This window comes from Pipistrellus hanaki (genome assembly GCF_964339955.1).
Source record: "Pipistrellus hanaki genome assembly, chromosome: 3".
NCBI classification, from domain to species: Eukaryota; Metazoa; Chordata; class Mammalia; order Chiroptera; family Vespertilionidae; genus Pipistrellus; species Pipistrellus hanaki.
Genome location: NC_140505.1, coordinates 79447476 through 79463696, shown reverse-complemented (window position 1 = coordinate 79463696; position 16221 = coordinate 79447476). Strand labels below are relative to the sequence as shown.

The window sequence follows — 16221 nt, the reverse complement described above, 5'->3', positions numbered from 1 at the left end:
GGGCCGGCGCGTGCGCAGAATGGTCGGGAAAGACGGAAGGGGGGTCGGAGGAGGTATTGACAGCTGTGGAGGCAGCCCGCGTTCCCGGCATGCCCCGGGGCGGCGGGGTTGGCTCTAACGAATTTGAATGAGGAGCCTGAGCGCTTTCGGCGCCATTTTCGAGTGATGCCTGAGCCCGTCAATCTAGCGGGAGAGATGGGATAACCTGTCCGACCGTCTATCGCCGATAGGACTCCACCGAAAAATATCACTAAAAAAACAAAAAAATCCCCACAAAAATTTACTTCAAGCCATGGGCAGTTCGCGGAGCTCGGCCAGGGCTGGCGCCGTCGGTAAGAGACTGAAGTAGCAGAGCGGGACTCGGGAGGTGGCAGTGGGGGGACTGGCAGGCGGCGGGGGCGCAGGGAGTGGGCACCGGGTCCGAATTCATTTTAGTCACGGAAAAAAGCGGGGCGCAGGGTCGGGGGTAGCCGGGTGTGTGAGCGGGCGGCGGCGGGCGGGCGCGGCGGGAGCGGGCGCGTGGGGGAGGGGAGCTGCAGTTTGAGCGGGACGCGCCGCGGCCGCCGCCCAGGATCTGTCAGCGCGACCCCCGGACCGGACGGCGCGCGGGGCTCGGCGGCCGCGGCGCCCTGACAGGAGCGGGAGGACCAGCGCCTCCTCCCCCCGTGGCGGGACCAACCGAGCCGTCTTTTACTGCCGTTTCCCCGGCCGGCGGACGGCCGTCTTCTCGGGACGGGAAAGTTAGGGTCGGCCGAGGACCGCGGACCCGAAGTAGCGGCGCCTCCCGCCCGCCGCGCTCCGACGCTGCCGCGCGCGGTGCCCTCGGAGCGGACGGGCTCCCAGCGCCCCGGCCCGGGCGGGGGCGGCGCCGGCCGCGCTGACAATCGGGGGTGACGGGGCTTTGGGGTTTTAGCGGGCTCCCGGGGAAGGTGCTGGACTTTCGCTTTTTGCTCGGGATCTTTGTCTTCTGCTCCCCCGGCGCTGTCCTTCCCGGGGGGTGAGGGGTCAGGGTCGGGGGGAGGGAATAAAAGATGGGGCTCTGAGCCTTGCGCTTTCCTCCAAGTCACTTTTCTTAGAATACATTTTTCTTCTCTAATCGTTGAAAAAAGCAATCTGTGAGGCAGCCCTGATGTTTTCCTGGGGAAAGTCTTTCCCGGGACTACTTAGCGGCAGTTTTGCGCCCCCACCTTTTCCTGGGGACTCCCTGACCCCGCGGCGCGGGGGAGAGGGATGCTGTTTGTCTTTCCCTTCAGGGGTGCTTTTTGTTGTTGTTGTTTTTAGCTCCCAGTTTCTACCAATTCTTACTCGACAGCTCGGACGGTTTGAGCCGGTGACGGCTTTAAGTGATACTTCATAGATGATGACCTTTGTCAGTGCCGCGGGGCGGCGTGTGCCGCGGGGCCGGCGCGGGGCGGGTGCGGGGCGCTGGGCTCTGGCCGCGGCGCCGCCCGCCCCGCCCGCCGCCCCCCCTGAAGTAACGGGGATCCATTTCTTATTTCTGTCCAGACGCGGGGAGCCGCCTTCGCGCAGAGCCCTTTCCCGTGGAGAACGGGAGAACGAAATGTGATGTTTTTTTCAAATTGTGTTTAACGAAGCGCCCCAAACCCCGGCCTCGTTATCCCCTGATTGGCTGGAAGAAAGCGGACTGGGGGATTTGAATGTTAAACGCTAGATTGTAATTTTCGACTTGACGAAAAAATTATATTTTTAGACAACGGAAATAATTACAAAACGTTAATACGGAGAGTTGAAAAAAATGAAAAAGCTGGTGTTTAAATTTTGGTTTCCCATAAAAGAACTTCGAGTGATTCTGAAGTATATATTAAAAGTAAAAATTGAGGAGACGATTCTCGCAAAATAGTAGTTCTGCTGGCAGAAATTACAAGATTTTTTATGTACTTGTCCCTGTTCTCTATTGGTTAAAAACGGAGTGAAGCATTAAGATTGTTTATTCTTTCGACAGAAATTTTTCATCTTAAGCTACACATATTTATTAGATGCAGATTGCGGGAGAATGGGTTTATTTTTATAAGAAGAAATTTTAATTTTCTTAATGTTGACAAAGAGCTTTCTCACATTTTTTACAAAGATTGGATATATTTTTTAAATTTTTTCACATCTTTAAAATAAATGTTTTATTAAATCAGCCAATGTAGTGGGCTTAAAACTTTATTTATAGGAAATTTATATTGCTTAATTTACACAGCACAACACGTAAGTATGCACAGGTGCGTATATATTATTTCATTCCTTTGATAAATTTACTATGAAGAAAATATTTCGTACAATGGGTATGATGTGTATTATTTGGTAGGTTTTAAGTTGATTTTTGCTTGAGACAGTCATCTATATGCTTCTGTTTATTACCACGCTTGTCATTGCGTTTAATTGCAGCTTGATAAAAGTCCGGTGTGGTTTTCAAAAAAAATTTGTAAACTCACTGATAAAAAAAAAAGATAACTGTTGATCCTTTTTAAAGTTTTTTTTTTAATTATTATTTGATAGAAATTTGCATCCTTTTATGAGTAGTAGTTGAAATTTTGAAACTTAGAATTTGTATTCTTACATTAGGTCAAATATGCATTATTAGGAAATATTCAAATGACAGGCTTCTATATGACTTATATAAGTCTCTGCAGGGCTATAAATATAATTTATATTTATAAGTGGAATAACGGAATTTATAAATGGTACTATTTTATATTGCCTTCATAACAAGAATTGCATTTACAGAATCTATGTTCCTTACCTTTTTTAAAAGCTGTTTTATTTTCAATCATATCAAAATTTCATAGAAAGTACTAATTATCCTTTATTAAATTTGAGTTGATGAAATTATAGGCAACCTCTTTTCTATTTTTAATGTAGTTTTACCTATGATACCAGTTGTTACTTTTTGTTGTGTGCTTTTTTCCCCTGTGGTTTTGTTTTTTCTGTTTTAATTTTCACTCAAATTATTATATAACTTGGAGAATTTGATGGTATGGGGAGGCTTTCAGATTCCACCAAGTTGGTTAAATTTAACCATACTTTTTTTAGTATTTTGATTTTTTGGGTTTTTTTTTGGGGGGGGGGTGATGGGTGAAAGATTGTCTTGCTTAATAAGATATTTTTTTAAAGAAGAGAAGGATTCCTTTATTTAAAACACTGCACTTAAAGCTTGAAAACACACTAGCATCTAAATAAAATCCACAGCACTCAAAATATTTTCCCTTTTATGTGATGGTAGATAAGAGGAAGGTTTGGGTTTTAGATTTGTAGGCATATAGGTATGAGTTCCAACAGATACATATGATTACTATATTATGTATGTGACTAAATTTATTTTTTATTCTGTAAAGACTAGAAAAGCCATAATACTACAGGAAAATAATGGTGGATAAAGGTGTTACTATAGTAGCTCAACTCTTTTTAAAGCTATGTTTACATATTGGTGGAAGGAGAGGGAACTAATCAGTCTTCCTGTTAGCATTGATTTTAATTTTTGTCTTTACTGTTTTTAAAAATCCAAACAAAAATGCAGTTTTAGACTTTGTTTTAATGCTGTCAACTATCTTAGTTGTACATTTACAAAATGTACTCTCAGGTGTTTGTATGTAGCACTGTATTTTTCTAATCAGATTAATATTTTTAATGTTTATCATGAACTAAAGCTAAAGATGAAAATTTCCAAATAACTTTCATATTCTGGATTCCTTGTATTATTATGTTTGGTATACTACATTTTTGGTTTTTGTATTGTGGAGACTTATTTATATTTTATTTTCTGTTTATTTATTGATATGTAGTAATAGTTCAGAATGTAACAAAATATTGTAGTACAGAAATACTGATCGGTTGATTTGGTTTACAAAAATAAAATAGCCAGATTATATTAATTATTTGTTCTACATGATACATAAACTTTCTCCAATTAAAAAAAATCAGTATAAATGTATACACTATTTTGAAATTTTCTACAAAAAATTGTCTCTTAGTTTTAACAAATTACTGGCCTAAAATTGGCTCTTGTCTTTTATTTTTTTTGTTTAATGAAGCATAATGACCCCCATATTGATTTCTTTTTAACCTGTTTTTAAAAGAAGCAAGCTATGAATCTGATTATAACTAGAAAACACATCTTAGAAAGAATTGTCATATTTTAGACAATTTTTGTTTTGTTCTTTTATTATTATTATTCAGCAAGCTTACAAACACTATGGCCAAACAACTAATCTGGGCATGTAATTAGAACTCAAACTATGACTTGCTGAAATTTAGTAGCCCCTCTCTTAATACCAAAGAAAATCGGTAATAAAATACGATTACCACTTTCTTTTAAATAAATGTTGAAAATGAGATTAAGCTGTTTGTATTTTTTTTTTACAAGTTACTGTTATAGCTTTAAAGTTGATTGTCTTATTAATATAACATCTGTTTTATATATTTTTGTATTCATATATTTTTCTGATTATTTGCATATACAAATGACTGTAAAGCCTTCCTATAAATACTGCTTTTTGGAGGGGAAATTATTTCGATTTGCCTTCCCATCCCCCCACTCCCCTCCTTGACTGTCTTCAAGATTCTTTAAAAGGTCTTCCTGTAAAGATAAGTTTCAAATATTAGAATTGATATTAAATACATATGAATTTAATTCTAAATATTTCTTATTAAGTTATGAGAAGTTTAACATTTTTGTTTAATCCTGACTTATTTTACTAAAGATTTGCACTAGAAAGACGAGGGTTCTAAGTATAAAAAATAAACTATTTTGTAATAGATTTGATTTTTGAGTTTCATTATTTAAAGATTTTTTTACATCGTATTTTTTATCATTTGGTTTAATATTTGTCTTGTCTTTGAACTTCCTTTGTTCTTTATTATCTAGTATATTTTGTTTTCCTACTATGTAAAAACTTCACTTTTGGCATGGAGTACATATTGGTATCAACTACATTTTTTTTGTGATTTTTAAAGCTAAACTACCTTAAGTTTTAGAATGCTCAAATATAGAAAACTTTGTCTACATCTTTGAGGAAGACTATGTAGTAATGATTTTAATTTTTAAAAATATCATGGTATTTAATTGGTTTTTGTGGGTTATGTGTGTGTGGTTTTTGCCATTAAATAATCAAATATTTGGCACCAAAGGAGTAAAAATTTACTTGATTTTCACTTTTTTCCCTAAGCTATTTTTAAATAAATATGGATAATTCAGAGCATTATGGTTCACTTATATTATATTATAAATCTTTGGTAATTAAACAATTTAATATTTTTATATAGTTGATTGCCACTTAGTCAAGATATAGGTGAAACAAATTAAAAAGCCATTTATACATTTGGTTACACCATGTCTGCTTGGAACATTAAAAAAAGCATTGGCCCCATATTCATCTGTTTATTAGTTATATTTTAATTTGCTTAGAGAGTAAGTTCTAAATTTTGTCCTGTTAGAATTGTAATGTCTTAAAGTATTTGGAAATGTCAATATTATTGTTCACTCAGGTATGGCAAAAGACAAAAGTTGAAAATAATGGTAATTTCTATAATCATTTAAAGTTTGATAATTTGGAGAGAAAGGTAGTTGAAAGTTTCTCTCCATCTCTTAAGTTTTTTTTAAACTGGGTTTTATAAGTTTCAGAAGCACAGACAAACTGTATCTCTCGTATTTTCCTTGTGAGTCCCCTTTACCAGTTCTCTAACACCTACTTATGCACCTTCCCCTGCTACACTGCTTTGAAAATGAATGCCCTAAGAGAAATGAAAGCAGAAGCATATTAATCTGATTTGAAGAGGCTTCAAATGATAGAGCATATCACAGGTGTTTCTAATCAAGTTATTTCTACTTAAATAACATTATTTTCAAGTTAGTGTGTGTTTTCTAACATATGCAAGATTGAGGTCATTTTGAAGACCTTACTACCTTTGTCCAGGGATCCACTGTGGAATTTCAGGAGGCGGAAATCTGTTGAGTGTCTTCATGCTATAATATATGACATTTTTATTGCAGGTTTTGACCTTTAGGAGAGAGCCAGTTGTGGAGAACAACCTAACTTCTTTGATTGAGCACTCACATAATGCACTGGAACATGTTAGGAGATTAAGGTATACTAATGAATTTTAGAAGCATACAATTTTATATCTTTTCAATATAATTGGGTTGCAAAATTGGTAAAGCTAGAACTTTTAGTTTTAGCTAAGTTAAAAATCAGTAAAGATATATTAATACATCCTGTGAAGTAGCCATGGTTAAGTACTCTTATTAAAAATCCAGATTCTTTTACATAGTTAATCGAATCATCTTGTATTAGGTCCAACACCAACTGAATTTAGTTAGTCTAAAAATAAATATATATATAGGGATTTTTCTTTTTTCCTCTTAGGGTTATTATAGTGTTATATATAAAAGAATTAAATTAACCTTTCATCTATTAAAATAGAAAGTTTCAATCATATGGAATTTGGTGCTTGGCTGTATAACAGGTTTAGTGGTCGGCAGAGCCTATAAAATTAGATAAAATTAATAGAATATTTTAAAAGCATTTAAAGATTCCAAGTAGTATTCTAACTAAAAGTGGCAATTTGGTTGAAACTGAAAAACCTACTTTCTTAAGTAGAAACTAGTGTCTGACTCATGGGTACTCCAAGTAAAATATTTAAATTGTTCGTATCAGAAGTTGCAAACTCCTTTAAAAATAAATGGAGAAATGCCAAAATTTTCTAGTGACTTATTGTCTTTTCCTCCAGAAAACTTTACAACAGAATGACTTCCATAACATATTTATTTTCTTTGTAAAGGTTTAGTTGAAAATTTTGGCTACTTAGCTAATAAAATTCTTGATTGTTTTCTAAATGATAATCTAATACAATGAAAATGAATTTAAACGGTATTATGATTTTTAAAAAACTATTTGCTACATAAAGTGAGGTTTACTAAAATATAACATACTATAGTTTTCTTTAAATATTTTTTCACCTAAAAATATTTACTTTATATACTAAGATAGGAATTACAAAAATGAGGTGTGTTTTTTTTCCCATGAGAAAAGTGTAATTTAGTCTTATCATGCTCATAAAACTACTTTTATCTATAAACATCTTTACACATTATAAAATATTTTTAAAGAAAATTCTCAAATGTATGTTTAAGAATTTCTGAACATTGAGATATATATATCAAAATACTAAAAAGCTAATGTTGGATTTCTGTAGAAATAGATATTAGATAGATAATCCAGGAATGTGAATCTATTAACAGTTAAGGTTAAATAAAATGTTAAAAATTAAATAGAAATTAGTTTAATATAAGGGTGAAATTCAGATGTTGATGTCAATATACTGTAGGTGATTGAGATAAATACATAGTATTAAAATGTCTTCATAACTTTGATTTGAGAAGGTTATGAAAAACCTGAGTTTAATTGGGAGGAAAATGAAAATTTGCTCCCCTTTAACTTAATCATTGTTTTCCAGGTTAGAGAACTATAATGAAAAATAAAAAAATATGATTTCTGAATGCCTGGAGGAAAAAAATCCAGGATTTTTAAACCAGGTATCTTTTACACACAGCGTTATTGAATTAAACAAGTGAAGAGAGACAGCTTTTGCATTTATATTGTATTTTAGGACATAAATCCATAAAGTTATGCCTAATTTAGAGAACTTGTGATTTGTGTTCTTTGAAATTGTCAAAACTTATTGTTTGAACACAAATTTTTAGCATCATAAAATTGTCCATACACTGGCTTATAAACTTCCAAATTTTAAACTTAGTAAATAACATCTTAAAGAGTCAATGCAGATATTAATAGTTTTCTTGTATTTAGTCACTTCTTATAAAGAGTCAGAAACTTTAATTTGTAGTATGTTATTTTAGGAGACATGTTAATAAGTTTTTATACTGCAGAGTGTGGTTGGTTATCTTTTAACTACCCCTTAAAGGACATTTTGTAAGGATTTTGGCTGTTGTAAATTTGCAAACCTGCTTATCTATATCTAAGCCTTGTTATGTACTTCATTATGTCAGAATTTTGAGAAAAAATTTGTAATTTTTTTCCAGTGATAAACATATATCTTGTGAAAATATCTATATTTTTTGTTAAATGCATTTTTGGGGGTTTAAATGACATGTTTTAAGAAAAAATTCTTAATTGTTTCTAAAATATAGCTATACTATCAGTTTTCCTATTTTATTGAAATAGTTATCCTTAGGATCTGGAAGGAAAATATTTGGATAAACTAGAATAGAGGTAATTTAACATATGTATAAAGGGACTTGAAATTATTCATTATTTGTCATTGGTATATAATGCTTATTTATAAGGACAACTTATATTTTAAGTAACTTGTCAGCTATAACAACTTTATTTAATAAAGGTTTTATTAAAGAGTAGATACAATTATTTTTCTTAATAAAAAATGTTTATTTGAAGCAGTTTTGTATATGAGTATAGTTTTCTTTCTTGAGTAGGAAATTCATCCTAATTCTATTCCTTTTTTCTTTTTTTTAAATAAGACCTAATGCATCAGAATTACATTTTCGGATAAGCATTTTCAAAAGGCAATATTTAATGTGAGAATTTAATTTCTTTGTTAAACATCATTTTGAAGTAGAATTTACGTTCTCAGCAACACATACCACACTTTTGGTATTTCATTAACATACAATTTGGCTTATTTTTATTTTCCTATTTTCCTGGTTAGAGCACTTGGAACAGAAACATGTAGTATGTTTCAAAAGCACCTGCTGATACTGATTAATCCTCTGGTTAATAGTTTATTTATTACTGTTTGGAAATATCTTAATTTTTAAAAATATTTTTATTTTGCTATTAGTATTTTATTGTAGAGCCTTTATATTAAATACATATATTTAGAAGTTTTATTATCCTGTGACCTTCAGAATTATTTTTTATTTTTATTATTTGTTTCCTATTGAGCTTCTATTAAGCGGAAAAATTATGTTTTCAATTTGAGGAAAATAAAAGATTGGGTGTTTTTTTTCTATTTACAAAGTATTTTCATCTGAATTTTAAATAATACTATATTTTATACTTTTCTTTTAAGAAATATCAAACCAAGTATTTTTAAAAATGTATTAGCCAGTTCTAGCATTTATAAAAATTTTTATAGGTTTCCTAATTTTTCTGACTTCGAAAATATTTTTTCAGAATCAAAAATTTCCCTAGGTGTTAAAAGATATGAATTACTTTTAAACATACAGTTTTAAGTTCATAAATAGCGTCACATTTAAATTTAAAGATAATTTGACAGAACAATTTATCATATTCATCATTAATTTATGTTATGTACTAAGTTTTTAGTTTTGTGTTACATTTAAAGTAGATAAGTTACATGTAGAAATTTTTTAATAGTTGGGATTTTTGTAAACTTTATGGGCTAAAAAAAAACAACTTGTTTTTTTGTTAATGGTATCTAATGTGAAACATATGGTAGTGATTAACTGGGAACCTGGGGCTTTTTATAAGCAAAATATAATTTCATTTCTTGGTTAAAGTTTAGATACTTTCTTATTCTCCTGGAGACTAGCTACAGAAAATAACACTGTATGAATTTACCCTGAACCTGAGTAATAAGACAACCTGAGAATTTTGGTAATGGAGCAGTTAAATCTAACCTAGGAGTTGCAGATCATTACAGATCATTAATTTATTTTCTGAGATACATTAATAGGTGCCCTTTCTAAGCAAAACACCAATCAATTTTATCTTCTTGTCTTCCCATCCTGCTTTTTAAAGATAAAATTCCTTCTAAATAAGTATATTGTATAATGATGTGAGCAGACCTCCTAGATAAATTGAACTGAATCTTTTTTTTTTCTTCTTCTTAGTTGTATATGCTTTTCTCAGTTTTCTGCTTCAGCAGCAGCAACAGTGAATAAACAAGTATCACCACAGCCCTTATTCTTGTCCCTTAGAGTTGGAAACAGGAGCTGAGAGATTGCTTCTCCTACTCGGCTGTTGTACATAATAGCATCAAATCTGCAATAATGGTGGCCAAAAGAGCCAAACCCACCAGTTCTTAGAGATTAGGTGTGACAGGCCTGTCAGTGTAACCCTATGTAGTATATTGAATACATTCATTGACAAAAAGGTATCTTCTTCCCAGAGGAGCATAAAGAAAACCGTAGATACTTACAGTTTTTAGACTCTTATTATTTTTATTTACTTAATGTAATTTTCACTTAGTTAACTTTCCTGTTTGAATGTAAACTTGTCTTGCATCTGAAAGTGTGTATGGTGTTTCAAGTTTTTTACTTTTTAGCTGGTAAACTGGAAAAATTAATAATTTCTAATAACACAAATTAGGTAATATTGAAGAAGGAAAGTTGACGGTGGCCATATAGGAGTGTTGCTCTTTTCACATTGGGGCCATATTCCGAACCCATATTATTTTCATTTTCTATAGCCCAATCTAAACAAGGCCAACTTATTGATTTCTCTATGACTAAAAAGAATACCACTCTATACTACTTAGTATTGTATATAACTAATACAAAGCATGCTGCAGATAGAAACTCATGTCTGCTTTTTCTTACTGGTAATGTCTTATAACTGGAAAATTCAGGTAGAGATAGGACTTTGTAATTTCAAATAGTATTAAAGAGTGTTTTTATAATTTAACAAGATTTGAATTTGCACAGGTTTGTATCACTTAAATATCTATATTTTCTCATCATTTCTGTCTAAATCATTCCAGTAGGTTGTAATTACAGGGAACTGAATATTGGGTTTCTATTAAAGTACTTATTTCATTTGTAGCATTCTTGCTGGGAACTACAATGACATTTTATTTTAGTGTATGAGCATAATGTCTTAAAGTCTGACATTTGCAGTAGCATTTCTTTAAGAAGGTAACAAACATCCTCATTAAAATCACAACTAATCACTCCCACTCTTAATGTTTTTCTCTTACTAATTACAGTAAACTAAGAATATTAGTTCTCTAATATTATTAATAAAATTTTGTTGGAGTATGTGCTTGGTTATCTGAAATGATAAATGATCCCACAACTTACCCTGAAGTTTAATGTTGTGAAGTCAAACATATTCAACCAGAAATTGAGATTACTATGTTTTGCTAATACTGAACTTTTTTCTTTAATATGTTGATGTAATTTACAGAAAACAATTAGTGTTAAATGACCCTTAACCAAAAAGTGAGTTACATAATCCTTTATATCAAAAACACCTTGTTTTTACTACTAATTACTGTGTAAATTGTCTGTGGACTACCTGTACCAGAATAACCTAGAATAAAACATTTTCCAGACCCGCTGAATCAAAATCTAAAGTTGGAGCTGAGGAATTTGTGTGTTTTTTCCAAGCTGTAATTTTTGTTTTGTTTTGTTTTGTTTTGTTTTGTTTTGTTTTGTTTTGTTTTTAGAAGCACTACCTATGAGAAGCACTGCCCAAAAAGAAATGAGGGTGGATTCTTCACATCAATAAGCCATTTATATTTTCTGCTTTCTTTTCTCTTTGATCCATTGTGTATCTTAAGTTCAGTAACTAATTATGAACTTTATCATTTCTTCCACAGTTGTTCTAGATTAAGTCATGGTATTTCTTAAGTCAGATGAGGAAAATATTATGTGAGCTTTATTTTTGGCCAAATTTTATCTGTTCTATTTCTTTGGAACATTTAATATATCTACATTTGATGAATTGATCATTTAAAATTTTTTTAGTTTTCATCTGCATAGTAGCTCTTTTTCTTAAATGTAGTTTTAAATGTTGGAGAAAATACAGAAAGAGGAACTTTTTTTATACTGCTTGTGGAAGCATTTGACAAAATTCTAATAAATTTGAAGATATACTTAGGCTTGAACACAACAATTTTACTCCTAGATGTCCTACATAAACTAAGACGTCTGAAAAAAACCTTGTTTACTTTTGCTTTTCATAGGAAAAATTTTGAGAGCAAATTGAATGTTAAGTAACAAAAAATGATAAATTTTGACATAATCATATGAAGAATTCTTTGTTATATTGTTATTTAAGTGAGAGCTGTGTATATTGTTATAGATTAATGATAAAAATAAGTTGCAAAGATCTACAATACTTTATACAAAATATATATGGTATGGTAACATTTATGTAAAGTTTGAAAACAATCCTATATATTAAAAGCATAATATGTAAATTGGCTGAAAGGTGGAATGACCAGTCACTATGACATGCACTGAGCATCAGGGGGCAGACACTCAACACAGGAGCTGCCCTTGGTGGTCAGTGCACTCCCATGGCTGGGCTGCTCAGCCAGAACCGGGCTCATGCTGGCGAGCGCAACAGTGGTGGCCAGAACCTCTACCTGCCTCTGCAGATGTCCCGTAAGGAGCAAGGGGTCCTGGACTGCAAGAGGGTCCATGCCAGGCTGAGGAGACAACCTCCCTCCCCCCCGCCAGTGCATGAATCTTGTGCACCAGGCCTCTAGTGATATATATTATTTTAAATACTTGAATTTATAATAATCATATAAAAGCATGCATAGGAAATAAAAAATATTCAGGATTATAATCAGGAGAGAGGGGGAATGGGACTCAACTATATATATAGTCTTTCTTTAAAATTTTAAGCACGCACAGCCGGTTGTAGCTGAGCGGTTGAGTGTCGACCCAGGAACCAAGAGGTCACCAGTTCGATTCCCGGTCCGGGCATATGCCCAGGTTGCTGGCTCAGTACCCAGGTTGGGATGTGCAGGAGGCAGCCAATTGATGATTCTCATCACTGATATTTCTATCTCTCTCTCTTCCTTCCTCTCTGAAATCAATAAAAGTATATTTAAAAAAAATTTAAAGTAAGCATGGCAGAATATTAGAATTAAACACAGCTGGATTGGAGAGCCAGGGCTAAGATGTGGAGATTTATTTTGGTATTCTCTTGGTTTTTCTTTGGGTTTAAAATGTTGGGGTTTTGTTTGTTTTTCAAATTAATGAAACAAAAGTGCTATCGTGTGTGTGTGTGTGTGTGTGTGTGTGTGTGTGTGTGTGTGTGTGTGTGAAGATCTTCAAAATAAGATGTACAATTGGAATGAATGTTTCACTAAGCATAGATGGGTTTATTCTTTCTGTTCTATGACTTGTAGTAAGTGCTTAACTGTTATGTAAGAACAGTTTATAATATGTCCCACAGAAGTCAAACCTTTTAACTTAAGTTTCCAGAATTTTTTTTCAATGTTTTTATTTTTAAAGATGTAATGTTTTCTTTTGCATACTGGCTTTTAATCCTTCCTACTCTTAATAACTAAAGGGCAACCATGGAAATTTTATCATCACTCTTTCATTTACTCCTGCGTTCAGGCAATTTCACAACTATATTTTCTCTTGTTTTGGCCATAGATTATAACATTACTAGAGGCCGAGTGAACGGAATTTGTGTACTGGTAGGGTCCCTAGTGGCTGTCCACTGCTGGCCAGGGCCTAACTCCCTTCCCCATGGCCGGCCCAGCCCCTGGTCGAGCTCCTTGAAAAACTCCAGTCCAGAGGACAATTTGCATATTGCACTTTTATTATATAGGATTTTCAATGATTTATTTATACATATTTAAACTCTACCTTAAGCTTTGTATTTATAATAGAATTATTGAAATTGGGCACAGTGGTTTTTAGTTTTTGCAGTAGCATATATGTATGTGTGTGTGAGAGAGAGGTTGGTCAATCTTATGGTATGATCTTTTCCGGCGTATAAGACGACCCCCTAATTTTACAGTTAAAACAGGTTTAGGCCTATATTCGCTGTATAAGACTAACCCCCACTTCAAAGAAAAAACTTACTTTGCCGTCAAGATCTGCAGGTAATTTTTGTGTAATTTTGGTCTTTTGCCCCCGATTTTCGGTTGACTTTTTTTTTGTTTCAAATGTTGTCTTATACGCCGGAAAATACGGTATCTGTAGTTATGATGTTCTCCAGAAGCTTAGTGTGCTTCAAGTTAGACATTGAAGAATGAGTTTAAATTACACGTACATATTTGACTTTTACTTATTTATTTGTTTTTATGATTTTTTAAAAATCTTTATTGTTCAGATTATTATAGATGTTCCTCTATACTTCCCTCCACCTGGTTCCCACCCCACTCCAGGCCTCCCCCCAACCACTGACCTCGTCCATATGTGGAAGCTCTTTGTCCAATCTCTTCCCACACACCCCCACAACCCCTTCAGGTTTTTTATTCATTTGATTTTTAGGTTCACTTGTTGATAGATATATATTTGTTGTCACTTTGTTATTCATATTTTTTTTATCCTTACCTTTTTCTTCGCCTTCCTTTTCTTAGAGAATACCCTTCAGCATTTCATATAATACTGGTTTGGTTGTGATGAACTCCTTTAGGATTTTATCTGGGAAGCTCTTTATCTGACCTTCAATTCTAAATGATAGCTTTGTGGGTACAGTAATTTTGGTTGTAGATTCTTGCTGTTCATCACTTTGAATATTTCTTGCCACTCCCTTCTGGCCTGCATAGTTTCTGCTGAGAAATCAGCTGACAGTTGTATGGGTACTCCCTGGTAGGTAACTGTTTTTCTCCTGCTGCTTTTAAGATTCTCTCTTTGTCTTTTATCCTTGGCATTTTAATTATGCTGTATCTTGGTGTTGTCCTCTTTGGATTCCTCTTGTTTGGGGTTCTCTGGCTTCCTGAACTTGTAAGTCTATTTCTTTCACCAGGTGAGGGAAGTTTTCTGTAATAATTTTTTCAAATAGGTTTTCAATATCTTGCTCTTTCTCTTCTTCTGGCACCCCCATAATTCAGATATTGGTACATTTGAAGTTGCTCCAGAGGCTCCTTACACTATCTTCGTATTTTTTTATTCTTTTTTCTTTGTGCTTTTCTGGTTGGATTTTTTTTGACTCTTTGTATTTCAAAACTTGACTTGATTCTTGCATTCCTCTAGTCTGCTGTTGGATCTCTATATATTATTCTTTATTTCAGTCCGTGTATGCTTAATTTCTGATGGGTCTTTTTTTTCATATCCTTGAGGATCTCACTAAATTTCTTGGAGGTTTCTAGAAGATTCTTGAGTAACCTTATAATCATGGTTTTGAACTCTATATCCAGTATTTTGCTTTCATCCATTTCTTTCATTTGTGACTTGTTTCATTGTCTCCGCATTTTGGCTGCTTCCCTGTGTTTGTTTCTATGTACTGGGTAGTTGCTAAGTCTCCTTGAGTTGATAGAGTGGCCTGGTGTGGTAGGTGTCCTATAGGGCCCAGTGGCTCAACCTCCCCAGTCACCTGAGGTAGACACTCTTGGTGCATCCCTTTGTGGGCTGTTTGCACAGTCTTGTTGTAGTTAACCCTTGATTGCTGTTGGTATCACTGGGAGGAGTTGACCTCCAGGCCAATTGGCTGTGATGACCAGCTTTGTCTACACTGGAAGATCTGTTGTGCAGAAGACACCCTTATGGGGCAGGACTTGCTTCAATGGGGCTTTGGTGCTCACTGAGTCTGTCCCTTGAGTGAGTCTCTTATGGATTTGAAGAGTTGTAATCCAGTATGGTCTCACTCTGACCACTGGGTACACTAGCCCTTGGATCTCAAAGGAGGTGCAAGGTCAGCCACTGTCTGGGGCCACCCAGCAGGAGCTACAGAAACATCTGCAGATTCCTCCTCTTTGTATGGGGTTTGTAAGTGCCCAGATGAGGCCGAGCTGTGAAGCAAGACAGGCTGCTGTTGCCAGGCCTTGGGCTTTTTTTTTGGAAGCTCTTGGGCTCTCTGACCCAGCTGCAGTTTTACAGGTTTTAGGTGGAGAAAGGACAGGCCATTCATATGAAAAAAAACTGATGAGCATAGCTTGAGAGGGGTTGTTAATTGGGTGGGGCGGGGTCTCTGGGAATCATCAAGGTGGAGCAAACAGCAATGGCTTCCAGTCAGCCCTGCACAAGAGAGGTCCCCATGTCTCCGTGTCCCCTGCCTTGCGCCGCATGCGCACGCCACCCTCCCCCCGCGCCCTTCCCCTGTGCAGGAATAATGATCGCTGTGAGCCTCTCAGGGAAAGCTGCCCTCAAGTTCCTGTCCTGATGCCAGACTGTCCTGTTTCCCCCCTGTATGTGTCTGGGTCCCCCATAGTCTCGCCCAGAACTAGAGTTCAGAGCAAGCGGGAGCTTGTATCTTGCTCCCAGTTAAAAGAGCAGCACATCCAGGTGCCAGCACTCTCTGCGTCTCCGTGCCTCTTCCCAGGCTCAATGTGCTTTCTTCACCTCTCTAGTTGTGGAACTTCCAC

At 35.2% G+C, this 16221-nt stretch overlaps 1 long non-coding RNA gene across 1 annotated transcript in view; it reads left to right on the top strand.

The window, feature by feature from the left end:
- Positions 1–81: 81 nt before the first annotated feature.
- Positions 82–16221, top strand: part of LOC311620248 — a 70504-nt gene continuing 54364 nt past the window's right edge. Inside the window, exon 1 of the long non-coding RNA XR_014794649.1 lies at positions 82–332. This is a non-coding gene — a long non-coding RNA (uncharacterized lncRNA). The remainder of the gene's footprint in view (positions 333–16221) is intronic.